This window comes from Spermophilus citellus (assembly GCF_964194105.1).
Source record: "Spermophilus citellus genome assembly, chromosome: 14".
Taxonomy (NCBI): Eukaryota; Metazoa; Chordata; class Mammalia; order Rodentia; family Sciuridae; genus Spermophilus; species Spermophilus citellus.
Window position 1 is genome coordinate 67,054,085 of NC_138194.1, and position 25,688 is coordinate 67,079,772.

Here is a 25,688-nt window from a genome sequence, read left to right on the forward strand (position 1 = left end):
CTAATCCATCCTGCTGAAACAACTGGTCGGCCCTTCTGATCCTATGGAGGTAAATGCCAACCGAGCCTTCAGAGGCAGTGGCCACAGGATTGAAACGGGGCTTAGGAGAGACAGTCAGGACCCATCCGTTGCATTGGTCACCCGGCAAAGGGAAACGAACTGTCGCCATTTGCAAGAGACACCATCATGACAGAGAACTGACGTCACCAGACTGCGGAGGAGGAGATAACTTCATTGAAACCAGCGGCTACAGGTGTGTAATCCCCTAGCCTTCCTTCTCCACACATTGGGGAAACCTTAAGGGCCCCTCCCAGCTCTCCCATAAGGGCCCCTCCCAGCTCTCCCGTGAGCGCGATAGCCAGACCAAGGGAATCAGGAGTGGCGTGGGACCCGCGGCGCGGAACTCCCGGCTACCGCTCCCACCAGGGCTGACAAATGAGGTCTCTTGCACCAGCTACCGGAGGGCAAGTAAAATTCGCTGAGGATTCTCAGCCCCAAGCTCTACAAACTTAGGGTCTGAGGGAATGGCAAACAGGGAGAGTGTGCCCAGTCGTTCATGAAAACAGGGCTCCTGGGAGCAGCAGACTTGAAGTGTAGCCAGTATTGTGGTGAGCGTCACCGGTGAGAGGGGCCTGGCTAGAGGAAAAGTGGGGAAGTGACTAGACACAAGCGGAGGCCCTAGGCACTCAGGATTGGAGACTCGCCCAGTCTGGGAGGAGGAGCTGCTGCACAGTGATTGGTTTCCGCGTATTGACAGGAGAAACTTGGCTGGGTGGGCACAGCTCCACCTACTGGAAGAAAAGTTAATCAAACTCTAAGACTGCATTTATTAGCTTTTTGGGTTTTTTTTTTTTTTTGATTTGGGTTTTTTTTTTTCATTTTCATTTTTCTTTCTTGTTTTTTAAATTTTTTTAAATTTTTTTCTTCTAATTTTAATTTTTATTATTATTATTTTTTTAAAAATTTTTTTTCTTTTTTTATTTCCTATTTTTTTCTTCTTTTGTCTTTTCATTTCTTTTCAATTTTCTTATTTCCCCTGCCTTGAATTCTACCTGCTTACTCTCATTCTCTTTAGTGACTTCTTCCCTTCCCTTCTAATACCTTTCCTCCCAAGCATCAAATAAATTTATAGGAGTAAACAGTAACTCAGCAGTCAAACAGAACAAGAAGTAACATGAGCAGCATGAAAAAGCAAGGAAGAAAAGGAGTACAAACAATGCAGGACAGCCTAAATATTCAGGAAGACCTAGAGTCATCAGAAAAATGGTCATATAAAGAACTCAAGGAACACCTTAGACAGATGGAATGGAACCTTAAAGAGGATATGACACAGCAAATGCAAACAGGGAAAGAACACATTGAAAACGAATTACATAAACAGATAAAAGGAGAAGTTAATCATCTTTATCAGGAGATAGAGATTATAAAAAAAATCAAACAATAATTCTAGAAATGAAGGAAACTATAAACCAAATTAAAAACTCAAATGAGAGTATTACTAACAGAGTGGAGCAAATAGAAGCCAGAACGTCAGATAATGAAGACAAAATATATCATCTTGAAAAGAGTCTAGCCAACTCAGAAAGGCAGGTAAAAAATCACAAGAAAAACATCCAAGAGATATGGGATAACATAAAAAAACCAAACTTAAGAGTCATCGGGATAGAGGAAGGGATAGAGATTCAAACCAAGGGAATGAGTAACCTGCTGAATGAAATAATTACAGAAAACTTTCCATAAATAAAAAAGGAAACAGATATACAAATTGTAGATGCATACAGGACACCGAGCATACAAAATCACAGTAGACCAATGCCAAGACACATTGTTATGAAGATATCCAATATACAGAACAAAGAGAAAATATTAAAAGCTACAAGAGAAAGGAGGCAGATTACATTCAGGGGTAAACCAATAAGGTTAACAACGGATTTTTCATCACAGACGCTGAAAGCAAGAAGGTCATGGAACAATGTATTTCAAACACTGAAAGACAATGGATGCCAACCAAGAATTCTGTATCCAGCAAAATTAAGCTTCAGGTATGACAACGAAATAAAAATCTTTCATGATAAACAAAAGTTAAAAGAATTTGCAGCCAGAAAACCAGCATTGCAAAGCATCTTGAGCAAAATACTACACGAGGAAAAAATTAAAAACAATAACCAAAACCATCAGTGGGAAGTGCCTCGGTAAAGACAGAGGGAGAGGGGAAAGATAATCATGGAGAAACAAATTAAATTTAAAAAAAAAGGATAAATAATCAAACATGGCTGCAAGTACAAACCATATATCAATAGTAACTCTAAATGTTAATGGCTTAAACTCTCCAATAAAGCGACATAGGCTGGTAACATGGATTAAAAAAAACAAATCCAACAATATGCTGCCTCCAGGAGACACATCTGATTGGAAAAGACATACACAGGCTGAAGGTGAAAGGATGGGAAAAAATATACCACGCACATGGTCCTCGTAAGCAAGCAGGGGTGACCATCCTCATATCGAATAAAATCAACTTCAAGACTAAGTTAATCAAAAGGGATAAGGAAGGACATTATATACTGTTAAAAGGAACCATTCACCAACAAGACATAACAATTATCAATATTTATGCACCAAATAATGGTGCTATGACGTTCATAAAACAAACTCTCCTCAAGTTCAAGAATCAAATAGACCACAACAAAATAATTATGGGTGACTTCAACACACCTCTCTCACCATTGGACAGATCCTCCAAACAAAAGTTGAATAAAGAAACTATAGAACTCAATACCACAATCAATAACCTAGACTTAACTGACATATATAGAATATATCAACCATCATCAAGTGGATATACTTTTTTTTCAACAGCACATGGATCCTTCTCAAAAATAGATCATATATTATGCCATAGGGCAACCCTCAGTAAATATAAAGGGGTGGAGATAATACCATGCATTTTATCTGATCATAATGGAATGAAACTGGAAATCAATGATAAAAGAAGGAAGGAAAAATCCTACATCACATGGAAAATGAACAATATGTTACTGAATGATCAATGGGTTACAGAAGACATAAAGGAGGAAATCAAAAAATTCTTAGAGATAAATGAAAATACAGACACAACATATCGAAATCTATGGGACACAATGAAAGCAGTTTTAAGAGGGAAATTCATCGCCTGGTGGTCATTCCTCAAAAAAAGAAAAAACCAACAAATAAATGAGCTCACACTTCATCTCAAAGCCCTAGAAAAGGAAGAGCAAAACAACAGCAAATGTAGCAGAAGGCAAGAAATAATTAAAATCAGAGCAGAAATTAATGAAATTGAAACAAAAGAAACTATTGAAAAAATTAACAAAACTAAAAGTTGGTTCTTCGAAAAAATAAATAAGATCGACAGACCTTTAGCTATGCTAATGAAGAGAAGAAGAGAGAGAACTCAAATTACTAACATACGGGATGAAAAAGGCAATATCACAACAGATGCCACAGAAATACAGAAGACAATTAGAAATTATTTTGAAAACCTATATTCCAATAAAATAGAAGATAGTGAAGATATCGATAAATTTCTTAAGTCATATGATTTGCCCAGACTGAGTCAGGAGGATACACACAATTTGAACAGACCAATATCAATGGATGAAATTGAATTAGCCATCAAAAGACTACCAACCAAGAAAAGCCCAGGACCGGATGGGTATACAGCGGAGTTTTACAAAACCTTTAAAGAAGAATTAATACCAATACTTTTCAAGTTATTTCAGGAAATAGAAAAAGAGGGAGCTCTTCCAAATTCATTCTATGAGGCCAACATCACCCTGATTCCGAAACCAGAAAAAGACACCTCAAAGAAAGAAAACTACAGATCAATATCTCTGATGAGCCTAGATGCAAAAATCCTCAATAAAATTCTGGCGAATCGAATACAAAAACACATCAAAAAAATTGTGCACCATGATCAAGTAGGATTCATCCCTGGGATGCAAGGATGGTTCAATATATGGAAATCAATAAATGTTATTCACCACATCAATAGACTTAAAGATAAGAACCATATGATCATCTCGATAGACGCAGAAAAAGCATTTGACAAAGTACAGCATCCCTTTATGTTCAAAACATTAGAAAAACTAGGGATAACAGGAACTTACCTCAACATTGTAAAAGCTATCTATGCTAAGCCTCAGGCTAGCATCATTCTGAATGGAGAAAAATTGAAGGCATTCCCTCTAAAATCTGAAACAAGACAGGGATGCCCTCTATCACCACTTCTATTCAATATAGTTCTCGAAACACTGGCCAGAGCAATTAGACAGACGAAAGAAATTAAAGACATAAAAATTGGAAAAGAAGAACTTAAATTATCACTATTTGCGGATGACATGATTCTATACCTAGAAGACCCAAAAGGGTCTACAAAAAAAAACTACTAGAACTAATAAATGAATTCAGCAAAGTGGCAGGATATAAAATCAACACGCATAAATCAAAGGCATTTCTGTATATCAGTGACAAAACTTCTGAAACGGAAATGAGGAAAAACACTCCATTCACAATATCCTCAAAAAAAATAAAATACTTGGGAATCAACCTAACAAAAGAGGTGAAAGATTTATACAATGAAAACTACAGAACCCTAAAGAGAGAAGCAGAAGAAGATCTTAGAAGATGGAAAAATATACCCTGTTCATGGATAGGCAGAACTAACATTATCAGAATGGCGATATTACCAAAAGTTCTCTATAGGTTTAATGCAATGCCAATCAAAATCCCAATGGCATTTCTTGTAGAAATAGATAAAGCAATCATGAAATTCATATGGAAAAATAAAAGACCCAGAATAGCAAAAGCAATTCTAAGCAGGAAGTATGAATCAGGCGGTATAGCGATACCAGATTTCAAACTATATTACAGAGCAATAGTGACAAAAACAGCATGGTACTGGTACCAAAACAGGCGGGTGGACCAATGGTATAGAATAGAGGACACAGAGACTAATCCACAAAGTTACAACTATCTTATATTTGATAAAGGGGCTAAAAGCATGCAATGGAGGAAGGATAGCATCTTCAACAAATGGTGTTGGGAAACCTGGAAATCCATATGCAACAAAATGAAACAGAATCCCTTTCTCTCGCCATGCACAAAAGTTAACTCAAAATGGATCAAGGAGCTTGATATCAAATCAGAGACTCTGCGTCTGATAGAAGAAAAAGTTGGCTCAGATCTACATATTGTGGGGTCGGGCTCAAAATTCCTTAATAGGACACCCATAGCACAAGAGTTAATAACAAGAATCAACAAATGGGACTTACTTAAACTAAAAAGTTTTTTCTCAGCAAGAGAAACAATAAGAGAGGTAAACAGAGAGCCTACATCATGGGAACAAATTTTTACTCCTCACACTTCAGATAGAGCCCTAATATCCAGAGTATACAACGAACTCAAAAAATTAGACAATAAGATAACAAATAACCCATTCAACAAATGGGCCAAGGACCTGAACAGATACTTCTCAGAGGAGGATATACAATCAATCAACAAGTACATGAAAAAATGCTCACCATCTCTAGCAGTCAGAGAAATGCAAATCAAAACCACCCTAAGATACCATCTCACTCCAGTAAGATTGGCAGCCACTATGAAGTCAAACAACAACAAGTGCTGGCGAGAATGTGGAGAAAAGGGTACACCTGTACCTTGCTGGTGGGACTGCAAATTGGTGTGGCCAATTTGGAAAGCAGTTTGGAGATTCCTGGGAAAGATGGGAATGGAACCACCATTTGACCCTGCTATTGCCCTTCTCGGACTATTCCCTGAAGACCTTAAAAGAGCATGCTACAGGGATACTGCCACATCGATGTTCATAGCAGCACAATTCACAATAGCTAGACTGTGGAACCAACCCAGATGCCCTTCAATAGATGAATGGATAAAAAAAATGTGGCATCTATACACAATGGAGTACTATGCAGCAATAAAAAATGACAAAATCATAGAATTTGCAGGGAAATGGATGGCACTAGAGCAGATTATGCTTAGTGAAGCTAGCCAATCCCTAAAAAACAAATACCAAATGTCTTCTTTGATATAATGAGAGCAACTATGAACAGAGCAAGGAGGAAGAGCAGGAAGAAAAGATTAACATTAAACAGAGACATGAGATGGGAGGGAAAGGGAGAGAAAAGGGAAATTGCATGGAAATGAAGGGAGACCCTCATTGCTATACAAAATTACATATAAGAGGTTGTGAGGGGAATGGGAAAATAAACAAGGAGAGAAATGAATTACAGTAGATGGGGTAGAGAGAGAAGATGGGAGGGGAGGGGAGGGGGGATAGTAGGGGATAGGAAAGGTAGCATAATAATAACAATTACTAATAGGGCATTATGTAAAATTGTGGATGTGTAACCGACGTGATTCTGCAATCTGCATTTGGGGTAAAAATTGGGAGTTCATAATCCACTTGAATCTAATGTATGAAATATGATATGTCAAGAGCTTTGTAATGTTGTGAACAACCGATAAAAAACAAATAAAAAAAACAAATAAGTAAATAAATAAACTAAAAAAAAAAGAAAAAGAAAAATTTAACTAGGGGCTGGGGTAGTGGCTCAGTGGTAGAGCGCTCGCCTAGCATGCGCAAGGCCCTGGGTTCGAACTTCAACACCACATAAAAATAAATAAACAAAATAAATGTATTGTGTACAACTAAAATAAAAATATTAGAAAAAAAAGAAAATGAAAAATTCACTAGGATATATCCAGGAAGGAAAGAGCTCCGTCACTGGGCATTACATGTTTGCAATTTTGTTTGATTTTGCCGAAATTGTTCTCCAAAATGATTTTACCTCCCTGGTGAATTCCTGTTTCCCCTACATTTTCACCAATTCTTGGTTTTGTCATAATTTTATATTTTTAACAAGCTAAAAGTGTGTGGTTGAATTTCCTTGTTCAAATTGAATAATACCTCTGCTTACTGTTGAGAGCCAACTTTTTATATATTTATTGGACAGTTAGTGTTTTTATGTGAATTATTGGCTCAATAGTCTTTATTAATTTTTCCATTGTTTTTTATCCTTTTAAAAATTGACTTAAATAATTTTATATATTTTGATTATTCTTTTATATACATATATATATTTAAATTGTTGACCTTTATTTATATGCAGTGCTGAGAATCAAACCCAGTTCCTCACACATGCTAGGCAAGCACTCTGTCACTGAGCCATAACCCCAGCCCTTGACTATTCTTTTTTATGAATTATCTTTTACTTTATATTTTTGAAAATTTAAATTTTACCTTTTCCATTATGATTTCTGATATTAATGTATTATAAAATAAATCCTCCCTTATTTCCATATCATTAAAAATTCTTTTGAGGTCTGGGGCTGTGGTTCAGTGGTGGAGCGCTTGCCTAGGACCTGTGAGACTCTGGGTTTGATCCTCAGCAACACATAAAAAGGAAAAAAAAAGACATCTACAACTAAAAAAATATATTTTAAAAATTCTTTTGAGCACTTACGCTATCTGAAGTTTATTATGGGGTATGCTGTGAGCTGGGGATTCTTTTTTTTCCTTCCCACATATTTGGGAAACTAACATAACTATTGAATGGCTTATAATTTCTCCAGTAATTTATAATGCCTCTTTATCATAAACTAAGCTCCAATTTATGCTATGTCTATTTTTGGGCTTTCTATTCTCTTTTATTGATCTATTTTTCTATCCCTGTTACCACTCTTACTCTGGGTGAGAATGTGGGATAAAACCCATAGTCTCTTATTTCAACTCTTCTTCTCCAGCATCTTCCTCCTCAGTTATGTCCTGCACACATCTGCTAGGTCTATCTTTCCAGGAATCATCATGGCCTTATTTATTGAGTGTCTACTGTGTTCCAGGCAGTGTGCTGACTACACATGCATAATATTCTCCGACTTGATTTCATCACTCATTATTGTGTTTTCAAGGTTTAGCTATGCATGCATCTTTGATTCACTTATTTCTACAACTCTAATAAGGCAATCCCTATTCTGCCAATCTGTGGCTCAGAAATTGAGTAACTTGCCCTGTCACTCAGCCAGCAAAAGACAAAATAGGGTCTGGAAGCCATGTCTATCTGACTCTAGAGCATTCAATTTCCATTTTCTAGCCTTCAAAACTTCCACATCCTTCCCTCAGTAAAAGGAATTATGAATCCTGCCCTCTCAGTGTTGCCTTAAGGACTATGTGAAAGTGTGTGTACGAAAGCACTTAACACAATGCCTAGTGCATGATGGGTACTCAGTAGACATCAACTAATGTTGAATAAGAAGTAAGAAGCCATAGTGAAGTTTTTAAAGAAATACATATCAAAATTTACTCCAGTCTACTTATCCTGGCTTTGAACTCCCCGTAGGAGCTGAGAACATGAGTGACCAGGGGTAGAAATCATCTTTGGATAGCCCCTTTGCCACTCTGCTTCTTCTGGTTGCAAGTTCCCAGGAGCAAAAGGAAGACCAGCCTAGGGGAAGTTCACAAGGAAGGGAAACCCTTCGAAATCTTATTTTATGCTGAGCCTCGAGGGCTGAGGGCCAGCAGCTACTGTGCCACTCTGGACTTGCACAGCAAGCCTGCCTGTTGAATGGCCTTCCTGATCCAGATTTCACATCTCCAGGCACCCAGATCTGGAGGAGGGTATCTTCTTCTCTGTGTGGGTTGCCTGGGCTCAGGTTCAGGCTTGAATCCCCATCTTTTTAATGACTGCCATGGCAACAGGGCACCATAGGCCTCCCTCGGAGGAGGCAGGTGAAACAAGACAGCCTTTCTGGGCAGTTCTCTGGTAATGGGAACCACACTGATGAAGGCAGCTGATTGCCTCCAAAAACCCAGCACCGGCATACAGGCTCCCTTAATGCTAGAGGATTATGATCATTTGCAATTTTCTTGGTGATTTTAAGTTTTCACAGGAAAAGCAACACATATGCATATACGCGCACACATGTATGTATATCCTTCCGTGTTGATGCTGTATCAGAAGCAGTGAGTTGTGTGCTTTGGTTACTGGGCTTTTTTGGACTCCTCCACTCACATCTGCACTGTGTCATTGACAGCTCCGGCCATGGCCCCAGGGCACTCTGCAGGGGTCAGAATAACAGAAAAACAGCAGTGGGGAGGATAGCACACCCTCTCCCTTGTTTGATTTGGAAATTATTTCTGAATCTTTCAAGAAGCAATATGTTGGGTCCTAATAGAGGTGAAAATTACATCAGGTTGCTGAGAGAGAATCCCAAAAGGGCTACAGCCTATTTTCCTGAGGTCTGACTGGGATTACTGAGGAAGCTGCTCACTGCCATAAGATTCCTCTGAATGTGACTGATTTGGAAAGGGCAGGATTTTCCCCTTAAACAGTCTCTCTGTTTTCCAAAATCAAGGGGGCATCTTGGGCCCCATAACCTTTCTATATGATTAAGAGGAAAGAATAACATTCAACTGCTATTTAAGATTACACATGTCTGAAGGAGAACCTGCCCATCAGAGGGATGCTAAAGGACACCCCCATTCCTTGACATGCTAATGTGGTATCACACTGGTTCCCACACATGCCCAAAACACATGACAGGCAACTTTCATTTGCATACCACACATGTGTCCATGGACACATCTGAGATTAGGCCAGCTCCAGGGAGTGGCATCTATAGACAGATCCACTTCTGCATTCACAGACACATCAGAACACAGGTAAGTTACAGTAATATATCAGAAAAGGAGCTCGCTCAAAGGTCAGGCTTTATAGTCTCTCAGAGAGTCATTGTAATGCATCTCACTACTGATGGTGCCATCTTGGAGGCAGGAGACCCGATTTCTAATATTTTAGCTTGGATAGAAGACTCCTTTGATCATTGCTTTCCTCAACTGTGGAAGAGCAAGTTTGAGTGCATGGTCTCTGAGAACACTGGCAGCAACAATATTCTCTAAGTCAAGCTCCTACGGTACGTTGGGTCACTGGTCACTCTGAGATACCTGGAAAATACAGTGTACCAAAATTTCCAACTGTCTGACCATTCCTGTCGGCCCCTGCAACCTTTCCACCATGGAAGTTTCCATCTTCTTTCTCCCACCTTAACCACCAAACATCCTCCTCATCTCCATCCCCCAGCCAATTCTGATGGGATAATTATGTGCATACTGGGTATCAATTGCCAAAGGGAAGGAAATTGCCTTTTAGCTGAATGAAGCTGTGAACCAAAGGAGGGGAATTTTAACTGGACAGTTGAAGGTGAAGACGTTCTGACTACACAAAAGCCTTTTCTATGACTGATGCCTAATATTTCACTGTTAGCAAGTAAGTCCTTTTGCTAAAACCAGAAAGGTAATGGATTATAATTTAGCAGTCCCATAAGGCTTTAGAGAGAAGGAGATTTTCTGATCCTTTTTTTTTCTTTAGTGCTTTTTAAATGTAGGGGGGTATATAGAAGTGGGGCAGAAAGCTAAGGGGCTTAATAGCTGAAGGTTGTGAGAGGAATTCCTGAAGGAGAAATAAAAATCACAACAGCAGACATGGGACTCCCGAAAATAAGCTTCATGTGTCTCACAATTTTGGAGAGGGGCTGCCTGACCTAGGAACTTCCCTGCAGGGAGGAGGAGGAGCCCAGTAAAGAAATAAGGCAGGGAATTCCAGACATGTGAGAGCAGCACAGGGCCTAGAGATAAAACAGGAGGCTGTGTTGAGTCACTCCATAGACACTGGATGTGCCCCTCACTGGAAATTTGGTTCAGATATCAAGATGGATGACACCACCCATGCACCAAGAGGGTATTCAAAAGTCTTGTTACTCACATAAGAGGATTTGGAAGGGAGAACAGAGGAGGGAAATATCTTTGGGTTTCATGGTGGGTCAGTAAAGCTAGAGGGAGGGTTCCTTAGTGCCAGCAAGCACCTGTGACGCTTAAACCTCCTGCTAAAGAAAGATGGGCCCTGACTTTCTTCTCAGCCTGCTAGGATGTGGACAGAAGAGTAAGGTTGTGATAGGGCTTGAAAGTTATCAGCAAGCATCAAAAATGGGATTCTGATTAATTTTTATAGGCTGGCAAGAAACGATAGATCTTGTATGTCTCCGAAGTCCATTGAGACCCTCCTTAACATTTCTAGATCCCCAGGAACCCTGGGCCTCCCAGGCCTTCAGTGTTGGGCAGGGGCTGAAATGACTTCAACATTCTCAGGCAAGTGGATCAGGAACTTTTATTCTTTTAAGAAACAGTGGAGTCTGTTAAAATATTTTCTGATTCCACAGACCTCCCAATCTCTGTGGTGTGCGTGTGTGTGTTGAAAAGAACATTGACTTTAACACTGACCCCAAGCTTCAGAGTCTTGTATAATGACATGACTGAGCCTCTTAATCAAAACCGGATCGTTTTGTGCTTGAGAAACTTGAAATATGCTAAAGAGAGTAGGATGGTGACTCCAAAGGCAAAGTCCCATCTGTCACAGCTACTCACTGAACACAAGTAAACCAGAGTGTGAGTGGGAATAGAAGCAGAGGGCACAGCAGGCTGTGGACTCTGACCAGCACCATCCTTCCCAGCTGGCTGGGAGGAGCCCACACAGCATCCAGAAAGCTGACATTTCTCTCTTGTTCCTGGGACCTGCTTCTTGTGGGTAAAACTTTAAGAGTCAGGTAAAAAGCCAGCTTGTTCTAGCAGAATTCAAGGTTTAAAATTGTACATGGTATCTATGAGGACACAGGCCTTTAGATCCACACAGGTCAGGTTAAATCACATCTGTTCTTATCTTCACATCTGAGCCTCAGTTCTCTCACCTGCAAAACAGGAGTGCTAAGGCCAAGAGGATGTTGTAAGCATTAGGGGCATTAGATGTGAAAGAACTTGCATGGAGTAGACACTAAAGAGTTAATGTATTTTAGAAAAGGAAAGAAGTGGGTACACTCACAAGATCTCAGTCCAGGAGGTTCTTGGGAAGATGAAGAGCCCAGAGGAGATCTGGAGGAGGAAAAATACTATATTCGTGTGCATGTCAAGACACGAATTGATCTTACCATTCATGATATCTCTAGGGCTGATTGCAAAGCCAGGCATACAGTAGGTGCTCAATAAACATTTGTTGGACTGGTGAAGCAATAACTGGTATGTCCATCCTCTCTGGTTCCACTTGTAAGGAGAGGAAAGGGAAAGAAATGAACACACACTGAACACTTGTGCATCATATCTGTTCAGCCTTGCAACTCTGGTAAGTATTGATGGTCACATTTTGACTGGTAAGAAGAAGTAAGGTTCTAGGAAGTTTGGAATAATACTCCCAAGGTTAAATCGCTAGTGAGAGAGGGAGCTGGGCTTTCACTGGAAAGCCTGCCATCTTTCTAGGCTGCCAGACCACAAGTGTGGTAGGAGACGGTACAAGGCCAGCACATCAGAGGGGAGCCAGCAGTCAGGAATGTCACTGATATTTCCTTCAAATGTTCAACTCTCCTCTACACAAACACTCCCCAGATGTTTCCAGGACCTGGCAAGTCTTCAATCACCAAGCCAGGGATGGTCCCCACACCTGCAGGAGAATAGAACTTTCAGATTGACCTTTCTAGATTGCTCTTTTTAATTTGGTCCAAGGGCCATCACGAAAACCTTTGTCTCAGCTGCTTTGAGGGCTCTTGGGCCACATGAGATAGTACTTCTACCTTTCCCAAGTCCTAGGTAATGGCATTGCTGTGGGCTGAATTGTGTCTCCCCACTCCGGGTCCCCTAAAAAAACACATTATGAAATCCTCATGGCTGGTACCTATGGAAATTGACCTTATTAGGATATTGGGTCTTGCAGATGTAATCAAGTTAAGATGAGGTCATTTGAGTGAGGGTGGGTCTCTAATCAAGTACGACTAATGTTTCTATGAGAGAAATATGGACACAGACACCAACATGAGGAGCACACTAAGCAGAGACAGAGGCAGAGCTTGCAGATACTGCTACAAACCAAGGGATGGACACCCAGCATGGCAGCCACCACCAGAAGCTAGCAAACAGCAAGGAAGGAAGCTACTCAGGGTTTCAGAGGAATCATGGCTGTGGACACCTTGAATTTAGCCTCCAGAATTGTGAAAGAATCCATGTCTATTGTTTTAAGCCAATGGATTTGTGCTGCTTTGTTATGGCAGCCCTTGGAAACTAACGCAAAAGCATCTTCCAGGCAGTCTCCAAGTTCCCGAGCCTGGCACCTCAGCCATCAACAAGGTAAGCCCACAGTCCCATCAGGCTCCCTCTACCAGCTCCCGAGAGCCCAGCAGACTTCAGTTCCCTGCCCACATCTCCCTAGGGGGCTTGTTAATCCTCAACCCTGGGCTCTGAATGTCTTTCATTGATTGAAAGAATAATGCAACAACTTTCTGAGAACATAATCACCAACATCCTTGCTGCTATTTATACCCTCCCCCAGTGTAGACAGAAGTCTTAGAACACCCCTTAAGTCTGAGTCATTTTGCTGTGCACAGGGAAGAGACAGAGTGGGATCATGAGAAGAATGTGGGTTTTGAACTCAAACAGTTCAAATTCTAGCTCTACTCCCGTCCAGCTGTGGGAGTTTGGGAAAGCCTCTTGGACCCTGAGCCTTGGTGTCCTCATCTTCAGTATGTGAAAGGAACACTCGTACCATTAGATTATTATGAGAATTTTTGGAGCTAATGTGCTTTAAGTGTCTGGCACACAGAATGCAACCAGTGCAAATTGCTACTGATATTTTTGTCATTATTGTTGCTCTTACTTCATCCTTATTATTAACTTTCCTGAAATGGGACAGCCCACACCACGAATTATAGCATAACACAAGGGGAGAGACCTAGGAAGAAGCAGATGAGGGGAAGGAAATTCACTGGCTTGCCTAGCCTGGACTACTATGTTCTGAGACAAGCCCCTCTTATCATAGCTGGTACTCCATAAGTGGCAGTTATTATTATTTTTTATTATGTTTTTGCTAAGCTGTATCCATGCTTCTAACAGTTCCTCTGTGCCCCTGCTAGGGTCAAAGTCACAGGCAATGGTGGTAGATTGGATATGTTTTTCTAATCTTCACTCCTCTATGATAGGATTACATATCCACACCCTTTTCCAATGTAAAGTGCATTTCATCCCAAGGTAGACAGAAAATGCCTTCCACACAACTTCCTTTGGCCAACAGGATGTTGGCAGTCATGACATCAATAAAGGATATGGGCTGGCTAATTCTCTTGCCTTCCTGATGCTCTGTGCCTGTCCAGCACTCTTCTTCATTGTCTAATTGAACTGTCACACTCTGTAGATGGGCACTATTTTAATGGCAGTTTTTATAGATAAGAAAACCAAGGCCTACAGAGATGAAGAAGGCTGTCCAGATTCACAACATCATGGCACCATGACTGAACCCAGGGTTTCTTGGCCTCTAGAATCACTGCATCACCTATGAGCCTGAAGAAGGTGGTAGAAATCTCTTCTGCCTAAAGCACAAAAAGGTAATATCTGCTTTTTTAAAAGAATTTATTTGTTTCTTTGTTTCTAGCACTAGGAATGTGCCAGACACCATGTCATGATTTTATATACCTTACCCCTTCATCCTTATCACTACTTCAGAGGTATTATGGTTTGGATATGAGACATCCCCAAAAAACTCCTGTGTTCCTGCAGGAATATTCAGAGAGCAATGATTAGATTATGAGAGCCATAACCCAATGGGCCCATCCTAGTTTGAATGGACTAACTGTGTAGTAACTGTAGGAAGGTGGAGTGTGACTGGAAGAGGGAGATCACTGGGAGCATGCACTTGGTGTCACATCTTTCCCCTCAGTTTCTTCTTTCTCTCTCTGCTTCCTGGCTACCATAAGGTGAGCAACTTCCTTTCACTGTACCCTTCAGCCATAATGCTCCTCCTCATCTTGGCCCAGAGTGATATTAACCAGCTGACCATGGACTAAACCTCTGAAATCATAGCCCAAAGTGAACTTTTTCTCCCCTAAGTTGGTCTTGTCAGATATTTTTATCACAGAAATGTACGCTGGTACCTAGAAGGTGGATCGTTGCTCACACTAACCTGACATGGTGGTTCAGAAGCCTTTGGAACTGTTTTGTGGGAGGAGTTTGGAAAAGTTTGGAGATATGTGATGAAGATGCCTTAGAATATTGTAAATAGAGCTTAAAGGGCAGTTCTGGTGGTAGACAACGGTGGTAGATTGGTTGTCTTTTTCTAATTGCATGTCTTTTTCTTCTTCTGGAGCTCAGAAGTCCAGAATGCCTGTAGGGATGCAGATAGTAAAGATAGAAAACCATGAGGTTTCGGAGGGCATAAGGATTTTAGTGGGAATTGGACTAGAGGCCATTCATGTTACATCTGGCAAAGAATTTGTCTACATTTGGCCCATGTTCTGAGATTATTTGTGAGGCTGAATTTTAAGGCAATGGACTAATTAATCTGGTAGAAGAAATTTCAAGGCAGTCCAGCGTTCAGGCTGTGGCACAGATACTTGCTGCCAAGAAACCCTGGGTTCAGTCATGGTGCCATGATGTTGTGAATCTGGACAGCCTTCTTCATCTCTGTAGGCCTTGGTTTCTTATATATAAAAACTTCCATTAAAATAGTGATCATCTACAGAGTGTGACAGTTCAATTAGACAATGAAGAAGAGTGCTGGACAGGCACAGAGCATCAGGAAGGCTGAATTTAAAGGCAATGGACTAATTAATCTGATGAAGAAATTTCAAGGCAGTCCAGCATTAAGGCTGTGGCACAGATACTAAAGATACCTTTTAGCCAGGTTTACTGTGAGACTCAAGAGCTGAAAGCAGAAAAAAGAACTTTGAAAACTTGCAGATTGACTAAACAATGCCTGAAAAGTTGGGGCCAAGGAGGATGTGGTTGCTGAAAAGATTACTGCTACTAAAGAGAAACTAAGTACTTTGCACAGAGACAAAGGAAGGATGGCTTGAAGGCATCTCAGAAATCAGCAAGATCATACTTATGCTATGCTCAAGGGTGTAGAGGTGAAAAGTCTTTTAAGAGATCATGGCACCCTTCTTACCCAGGAGCATCTAGGAAATTCTTTCCTCAAGATTAGTTTCATGACACTCAGATGTCCAGTCTCTCAGAGGCCACTGCAGCCAGGATTCCAAGGGACCCGCGCTCAAGCTGGCAACTGATCTTGTCATCATTCACTTGGTGCTGGTTCTGCAGAAATGCAGGATGCTGGAATTACGGGGTCATGGAGGTTTCCACTCAGGTTTCAAAGGAAGGCCTGGGAGGCCAGGCAAAGTGTAGCAGGGTCAGAGGACCTGCAGGCTGTCCCTGACATTGAGAGGGCAATGCATGATGAAGCTGTGATGGTGGAGCCAAAGCTGAAGGGAGACCCTGAGATAATGAGATGCCAGTAACATGGATTGTCTACCAAGAAAAACTGCTGGCTGTGGACAGAGCCAGACTAAATGGCCAAATGGACTTCCAACAGCAAGGACAAAGGTGAGATCACATCTTGGCCCTTTGGAGATTGCATCTTGCTGCCATATGACCCAGATTCCTGATTTGGATTTTTAGGAAATGTTTGTTCATTTGTTTTGGTCCCATGCCTTCTTTCTATACTCCTATCCAATATACAATGTCTACTCTGTGCCATTATATATTGGATGTATGTAACTTGCTTTTGATCATTACAGGGTCTCAAAAGTCCAAGTGTTTGCCTTGAGTCTCAAAAGAGACTTTGGACTTGGACTTTTGGGCAATGTTGAAACTATTAATACTATGGGGATTCTTAGAAATTGACTGAATGAATTTTTCATTGTGAGATGGACATGAGCTTTTGGAGGCCAGGGGTGAAATATTATTGTTTGGATATGAGGCGTCCTTTCAAAGCTCCTGTGTTAATGCAGGAGTATTCAGAGGAGCATGGGCGAGATTAGGAGAGCTGTGATCTAATCAGTCCATCCTAGTTTGAGTGCACAAATGGAGTGGTAACTGTAGGCATGACTAAAAGAGGTGCCCTGGGAGGATTCATCTTCCCTTCAGCCCCTCCTCTCCCCTTCTGCTTCCTGTCAGCCATGAGGTGAACAGCTTTCCTCCACTGTGCCCTTTGGCCAGGATGCTCCACCTCACCTCTGACCCAGAGTTATGGAGTCACCTGACCAAGGGTAAACCTTGAAACTGTGAGCCCCAAATAATTTTTTTTCCTGAGTTGTTCTTGTTAAGTATTTTGGCCACAGTGACATAAAACTGACACTAGCCATTATTTCTTCACATATTTTTCAGCATTGTACTCTTCCTCTTCTCTTTCTGGAACTCCCACGGCATGAATGTTAAATGTTTCAGTAATGTCCTACAAATATTGAAAGCTCTATTCATTTCTTTTTTTCCCCATACTGTTCAGATTTAATTTAATTTAATTTAATAATTTCTACTGATCTACTACCTGTAATCCCAGTGGCTCCAGAGGCTGAGACAAGAGGATCATGGGTTCAAAGCCAGCCTCAACAACAGTGAGGCGCTAAGCAATTCAGTGAGACCCTGTCTCTAAATAAAATACAGAATAGGGCTGGGCATGTGGCTCAGTGGTTGAGTGCCCCTGAGTTCAATTTCCAGTACAGAAATAAGAAAGAAAGAAAGAAAGAAAGAAAGAAAGAAAGAAAGAAAGAAAGAAAGAAAGAAAGAAAGAAAGAAAGAAAGAAAGAAAAATTTAAAAATCCTAGGGGTCTCTCTGGGACCTAGGTAGAGTTTTATGAGTTCAGTTCTCAAAGTCTTTTACATGTTAACAAGGATCACATTCACATATGTTCAGCTTCACGGTGGAGTTCACAAGTACCTTTATAGAGCTTTCTTTCCCCAGATCTCCCTTCTCCACACTCTTCCAGACACTTTCCAGTTCCCTGAGGCTCTCATTTGGCTCTCTGACTGGAACTTGGGGCTCCAGTTACTCTAGTTACTCTACTCCGTTGTGTTTTGCCACATACTTCATCACTTGGGCTCCATCCCAGCCCACGTGGGGGAGAGGACAGAATGAGGGGTGAAAAGCACCAGGGGTTTGCCACATCATTTCAGAACTGCAGCTCTACCGGAAAGGAAGTTGCCCTTTAGAGTATTAGCTTCTGTGGGTTTCTCTAGCTGGTGCAGACACCAGATTTCCTGGAGCCCGGAACACGGAGAAAGGAGAAGTGAGAAAACAAAATGGGACATTTCCTCGTTCCCTGGACAGCTAGAAGGTCCTTGGTCCAGTCCTTGAGCCAAAGCTAGAGGGATTTTCCTCAAGCTCTCTCTGCTCCACAGTGCTCACTTACACTTTTCTGGATGTTTCTGGTCATAGGATACTGGAAGGAGAACATATGGGGAGCTCATCACCAGTGGTACTCTGAGTTCTGGTTCCTCCTCAGTCTGAATGCTGCTGTTTACTTTTCACAGGCCTTGAGTCCCCTGTGTATTCTGCTTGGGTTTTAGAGTTATGCTCACTGCATATGAAACTAGAGCACACTCTTTCTGTATCTATGTCATATGAATGTATTGCCTATGAAAAAAATTTTTAAAATAGTCAAGTGTGAAACACAACCACACAAGATTCCAACATTTATTCAGATATTATTTTAAATATTTATATGAGTGGAACAGTCAAAAAAATGAGAGAATGAACATAGCTTTTTAAAAGCACAAAGATCTTTTGAGTTTGACATAAAATACATATATATATATAACTTAAAATTATATGTTTATTCGATATCCAAGGAAACAGTTAATTTGGATGGGAGTTTAAGACTTTGTGAATGATGAATGCAACTGGTATCCAGGGTCCTGAGATAAATGTCATATAAACTGATATTTCATAAAACATGACAGTGATTGTGGATTCCTTAATTTTGGGGGAAAACAAACTTTTACCTTCAATGTATTTTCCTTTTGCTCCTGCTGTTCTCCTAGGTGTTCCTTAACTCTGGTAAGTGGGCCCCTTCCTCTCAGCATCTTTGCATTGCCTATTCTTTTCACCTTTAAAGTATTCTCCCAGATATCTGCTAAATCCTTCACTTCAAATGTCCCCTTGGTGATGGCTTATCTGGACATGTTAATTATAACTAAAACCAACCTCCCTTGACCTCATCTACCTGCCCCTAGCACCTACCCTCAACCAATGTGATGAAATGATACTCATCTACATCCATTTTAAAAATAAGTCCTTGTGCCATTGGTTAGGAGCCAGAATTTTACATTGTTCTTTCATGCCTTGATTTTATATTTCTGGTTTACTTCTCCAGCAGAATTTTTAATTTAATAGAATTAATTTTTAAAAAAATTTTTAGTTATTAATGGGCCTTTATTTTATTCACTTATTTATATGTGGTGCTGAGAATTGAACCCAGTGCCTCACACATGTGAGGCAAGTGCTCTACCACTGAGCCATAGCTCCAGCCCCAATGGAATTAATTTTTGCCTGCAATTTTTATATTAACCATGTAATATTTCTCTACAACAAAACAGACATTTCAATGTATTATTCTTAGGTACCATAATGTTCCAAATGTCAAAATATTTCTTCTGAATTAAACTATTGAGTTATGAATAAAATTTTAATAGTAAATGTCTACTGCACTTCACTGCATAATTGTTACAACTTTTATCCCAATTTTTTTTTTTCAAAAAAGTTGAAGTGAGACCATTACGTGAAGATTTTTTTTTAAATTGGGCTGTATTACTTAAAAATCATTATTACTAAACTGTCTTTGTTGCAAGATATGGATGCATGGAATACTTGTGTATATACATGAATGTCACAATGATTATGCATTAAAATATGGTAATTAAAAATAAATATAAATTTTCATAGTAATTACACTCAAAACATTAGTTATTTGAAAATGTTAAAGAAAAATTAAAAACTCAGCTTAAAAAGAAAAAACACCTCACACACTACTTATGTATACTTATGTATGCTGTTAAACAACGAGATCATGAGCTCTGAGGTGATCTGCAGTGCCTCCCTATTATGGGCTACACCCAGTTCTGGAGCTGCTTCTTCCCTTCCTGGGTTGGAATCAGCTCCAGCCTCAGGATAATCAGTTGCGACATGAACCAGGTCTGGGCCTCCAGGTACTGCCAGGCTCAGCCACTCCCCCATATTGGAGGCTTTGCAGCTTATGGATGCAGCAGGCCTCAGTAAGGTTGAAAGAAGCTTTGTGGCTTATGGATGCAGCAGGCCTCAGTAAGGTTGAAGCTGCCCTTGTGGGGATGTGTTGATGCAGTGACCAAAGGTGGAGCCAGCAACCCCATCAGCTAGGCACCTGGTTGACCTCCTACAAGGAATCTTTCCTTGCAGAGTTGCATCCAGTCACATCTCCTTCAGATCCAGAGGAGCAGAGGCAGACAGCCCGAAAGGGGTAACTGGCTCAATATGAAGCCATGCTTTGCTGAGAAGTTGGTTCAGGAAAGGCAACAATGAATTTAGAGGTCAAGAGGATGTGGTGGAACAGAGGAGCAGACCCCACAGTCCCCAGTCCCACGAAGCTAAGACACCCATCCTGGGCAGTACGTTGGTTTACAAGAGTGCCCCTTTCTCAGCAGCCAGAGGCTGAACAAAAGGCCTCTAGCCCTTGGCTTCCTGAAGCGTTGCTTTGCAACTTTCCAGTGTGTCAGAACACTCTCTGCTTGCTCCCTCTTCTGTACCTGTTTTCTCCTGTGTGTTTCAACATTAGTATCATTATGTGGTTAAGATAGTCTTGGAGACAGACAGATCTAAGTTTGCATTTTAGCTGTGCCACTTACTAGTTCCGTGACTTGGGCCAATCACTCAGATTGGTTTCTGAATCCCTGGGGTGGATATGAGAATAGCCATTTGGAGTGTGTGGATTATGTGTGTATAAAGCACTTTATTGCCTGACCCATAGTAAACATGTGGATGTATGGTAGCTGTGTTTATCAATAGCCTCCTCCCACCTCTTCCCCATCTTATCAGCATCATGATTATTATTGATTCCATGCTTCTCTGTTCTATTTAGAATTGAGAGGGCCCAGGATCAAAAGATCACTGTCTGAGCATCACCTGAAAATATGTGTTCAGACCTCAAAAAACAATTCTCAGGACAAGGCCTCCCTGCACCCAGTCCTCTTTTGGTCTTCTTGATCCCCACTGACCTTTGGCAATCCTTTCAAGGCTCAGAGGGTAGTGTGAAAACCCCTCTCAGAATTCTGTGGTGTTTAGGGAATGAGGTGGAGTAGATGGGGAAGGAAGCTGCCAAAAAACCAGGGCCCCAGGAGGCTCCAAGTTCTGACTGCTGGAGGCATTAATGGCCCAGGTTTGAGGGTTTCTGGGTGTCTGTCCCAGCTACTTCTCCCCTTGCTCAGGTGGGGCTTGGAAAAAGCATGGCTGGGGTAAGCCAAGTCGCTCAAGAGTTAATATCTCAGAAGTCTACAGAATCAGCAAAGTGTGTGGATTCTTAGCTCCTACAAGGAAAAATAACCTTTGTGAAAATACATTAAATTCAAAAAATCAATTTGATATTCCCCCAACAATGAACAGTTCCATTTGCATAACTTGCCTCAATGCAGCCACTAAGGGACACAAGCAGAATTTGACCTTTACAGGATAATTAGCTTCAAACAATTATTAGCAGGTTTCCTCTCAGGCCCTGTAGTATTAGGTAATGCAATTGTTCTACTCCAAAACTTTGTTCTTTGTTATTATTAGGAGTCATATGTTGCAGAAAATTATACCAGGCCTCACAAATTCCTCCCACACTGCTCTGGCCACCTTGTTTTGCAATGTCCTGCAGCTGGGAATCTGCTTCCAACCCCATTCCTCTTTCAAGTGCTCTGGGACTGGAGAACTGGACGCAACAGTTCCAAAAGTCACAGGTGCGGGGTCACCCACACCACACTCCCCTGCTTGAGGGACAATCGGACCCTCAAGTTCCTTCATTCTTAAAACAAAACTATTATAAAATGTAACATGTGTTCATTGTAGAAAATTGGAAGTATACAGAAAGCAGAAAGCAAAAAATAGAACTACCATATGATCTCGCAATTGCATTTCTGGGTGTTTATCCAAAAGAACTGAAATAAGGATCTCTAAAAGAGATTAAAACCCCCTGTTCATAGCAGCACTATTCACAAAAGCCAAGATACAGAAATAACCTAAATGTCCATCAACAGATGAATGGATAAAGAAAATGTGGTACATGCATACAATGTAATACTATTCGGTTTTTAAAAGGAAGGAAATTCTGCAGTCTGTGATATTAAGGATGTTATGCTAAGTGAAATAAACCAATCACAGAAAGACAAATACTGCATGATTGCACTTACATGAGTCTCTTTTATATTCACATTATAGAATCAAAGAAAGCAAGAGTGATAATCAGGGCCTGGGAGAGAAAGTGGGAGTTACTAACTAACAGGAGTAAAGTTTCAGTTAAGCAAGATGAATAAGCTTTATAGTCAATCATAATGTATTGTGCACTTAAAAATGGGCTAAGAGAGTATATCTTGTGTTAGGTCCTCTTGCTACATTAGAATAAATGTTTTTAAAAAGAAAAAAAGCATAAAATACAACTCACAATCATCACCCAGAGATAACTACCAATAATACTTTGATACCATCTACCTATCTTTCTAGAAACTTAAAAAAATAATAATCCTCTATTGTAGGACACACAGTTACGTTCAGTGTCCCATTAACCAATTCTTTGTTGTAATTAACATTTTTGCTCACATCTCTATTATTAGTTTAGCATAGATGTTATTTCAAGAAATGCCATCAGAGTCAAAGATCTGGCACATTTTAAAGCTTGTTTTTCAAGTTGTCCTCCAGAAAAATGTATTCACTCTCCTTTCAGCAGTGTCAGAGACTACCTGTTTCCTTGGCCCTCACTGGTACTAGGAATTGCAATTAAATAAAAAGTTCTTGATTGGTATGTGAAAATTTTCCATTCCTTTGATTATTGGTAACGTTGACCATGCTTTCATGGGATTCATGATCCTTTGTATTTCTTTATTTGTGAAATACCTGTTTATGTCTGCTGTTCATTTTCTCACTGGGTATTCTTTTTTTTTCTTGTAGATGTATCAAAGTGTAATATACAACAAGGAATTCAATTAATATAAATTGTACAAATTTCCCTCAGATCATTATATGTATTTGAATTTTACTATCTTTGTTGACCCACATTTCTGTTCCAGGTTCCCTGTCATCTGCATTTCCAAGCTCTGACAGGAATCTTACCACTTCTAATCCTATCTGTAGGATTTTTATGCCCAGTGAAAAACCAGAGGTGAGAACCAGGATTTAGGGACCATCTACTACCTAGACATTTTGTCTATTACCCCTCACCTTCTGCATTTAACCCTCACAACAACTTTTGAGATAGGGATTATTGCCCCCAATTTTACAAAGAAGGACACAGAGGCTCAAAGCATTTCAGTCACTTACTCTAAAAAGTCACCCCTCTGGTCGGTGGCAGAATGAGATACAATGCTTTGGACAGTCTACACAGGTTCTGGGAATGAGAGTGTCCGCTGGGGCCAAGGGAGGTGAATGAGTCATGTAAGTTGGATCAGACCTTTATTTAAGTTTGATGTTTTGTATATCATGTGTTGTTTTTGCATTCATTTTGATTTTTCAAAATATATTGCATTAAAATATTTGAGTGTTGAATAAGTCAGGGTTTCCCTTACCTCACCCCAAAGGGAAAGAACCTTCAGAGAAAACCAGATAGGCCCTGTGGAGTGGGGAGGCTGGTGAGCAGAGAACAGGGGGGAAGGGAGGCCTGAGTGGGGACATGGTGCCAGCAGTGACACTGTGTGACTCTGGTCTCAGCTCGGCCCTTATGTACCTCTGGGCTGGTCAGGGGCAGATAGGCTTTTCCTCGTTTCCCATGTGGGATAGAAATTGAGTGAGGCTCCATAGGTCCGCTTTTTGAGTTTTTAAGAAGAAATTTCTTTCACATAAATGTGCGTGAGTTCAGATTTTACTGATGAGCAGTGTTCTCAACAATGGCAGGGTACATGTCTTTTTGTGTAAAAGGTACACTTTCTTCCGAGCCCCAGCTCTCAGAAGGCACAGGAGGTCAGACAAGACATTCCCCAGCCAGCCCAAGGTCACCTCCTCCATCCCTGAAACAAATCTTCCTGAGAGTGAGTGGCCTGTGTTTCGAGGACTGGAGTTTCAGACATGAGGTCCACAGGTGGGGGACCTAAAGGAAACCTGCTTTTTAGTTGGAGTTGACAGATCTGCCCAGGCTGCTGCGTGCAGTGGGGTCTGTCCAGGTCCCCCAGGGCTCCTGCATTCCCCATTCACATTCTAGCCACTCTCTGCATCTGAGACACACTCGCCTGCCTGGAAAGCGTCCTGACAGCTAATCACATTCCCACCAGCCGCTGTTGTCCACTCCAGCGGCCACATGACTGAGGGGAAATGGCAAGAAACCCGACTCCTGAAACAGGGCCCAACTGATAGGGCCCAGTTCCTGGAATCCCAGCAGAAAGGCAGCCGGCAGGGGTGGGGACCAGTCTTCCCAGGGCTTGGGTTCAGTCTTGTGTGGCGGGGTTTCAAAGTCCAGGCAGGCCCAGCTGGGCTGCCTGCCTCTCACAAAAGAAATCCAGGCTCGGAGGTCCCTGCGTCTCTGGGGAGGCTTCTCTGAGCCACAGCCTGAGGGGCTCTGCCTGTTCCTAGCCTCCCCTCCTCAGGGCATGCTCTGTCTCAGAGCACAGTGGCTGGTGCTCTTTTTTGCTGCTATGGTTTAGATAGGGTTTGAGTGCGTACCCCCCAAGGTCTGCATTAGAAGCTTGGTCCTCAGTAAGATTAACACTGGTCTCAAGGAGTGGGATAGTTCTCAGGAGAGCAGAATATCATAAAGTGAGGTTAACCTACATGCTTGTCCCCTTCCGAACTTAGAAATTCCTATTCTGTTTCTCTGTCTTGTTGTGATGCAGCCAGAAAGGCTCTCACTAGAGGCCAGATAAGGCCACCTGATCCTAGGTTTCAAGCATCCAAAACTGTGAGTTAAATATACTTATTTCCTTTATAAAGTACCCATCCCCAAGTATTTTGTTATAGCAACACGAAATTGACTTAGATACTTGCTTTAGAGGGTTAGTATCTGGTAAGCAGAGAATTTGTCTCACTTGTATTTTAGTAATGGCGGCCACTTCTTAAGCTTCTACATATCTTATTTACTCCTTGCCCTGGGAGGTAGACAACTATTATCATTACCTTTCTACAGATAGAGAGACTGAGGCTTCAAGAGGTAAAATAACTTGCTCAAGACCATTAGCAGTTGAATTAGTCAATATCTGAGCATGTGTCATACCAGAGCTTGTACACTGGATCCCCCATCCAGAGTTTCAGACATGAGGTCCACAGGTGTTGAACCAGAAGTGTAAATGAGAGATTCAGGGCAAGCAAGAATCTATTATACAACAGAAAACACAAGCTCATCTGAGGGAGCAGGTGTTCCATCCTTCTGGATGATTTTGGCATTTGGGAATGCAGGTCACTGAGGACAAATTGATTTTTCAAGAAAAGCTTGAAATTGACATTTTTAGGTGAAGTATCCTGATTTTTACATATCAGTAATTACTTTAAAATAAGGGTTTTTTAAATCCACTATGGACTCTAATCAATAGAAATCATTGGATCAGACACAGCCCATGAGCTAGCACTTTGCAAATTCTGTCATATGTAACTGTGCCACGTTGTTCCCTGTGCATATTAACTATACAG

At 41.0% G+C, this 25,688-nt stretch overlaps 1 long non-coding RNA gene across 1 annotated transcript in view; it reads right to left on the minus strand.

Annotated features, from left to right (window-relative positions):
* Window positions 1-25,688, minus strand: part of LOC308633314 — a 48,982-nt gene that overhangs the window by 18,761 nt on the left and 4,533 nt on the right. Inside the window, exon 2 of the long non-coding RNA XR_014018750.1 lies at window positions 11,928-11,977. This is a non-coding gene — a long non-coding RNA (uncharacterized lncRNA). The remainder of the gene's footprint in view (window positions 1-11,927; window positions 11,978-25,688) is intronic.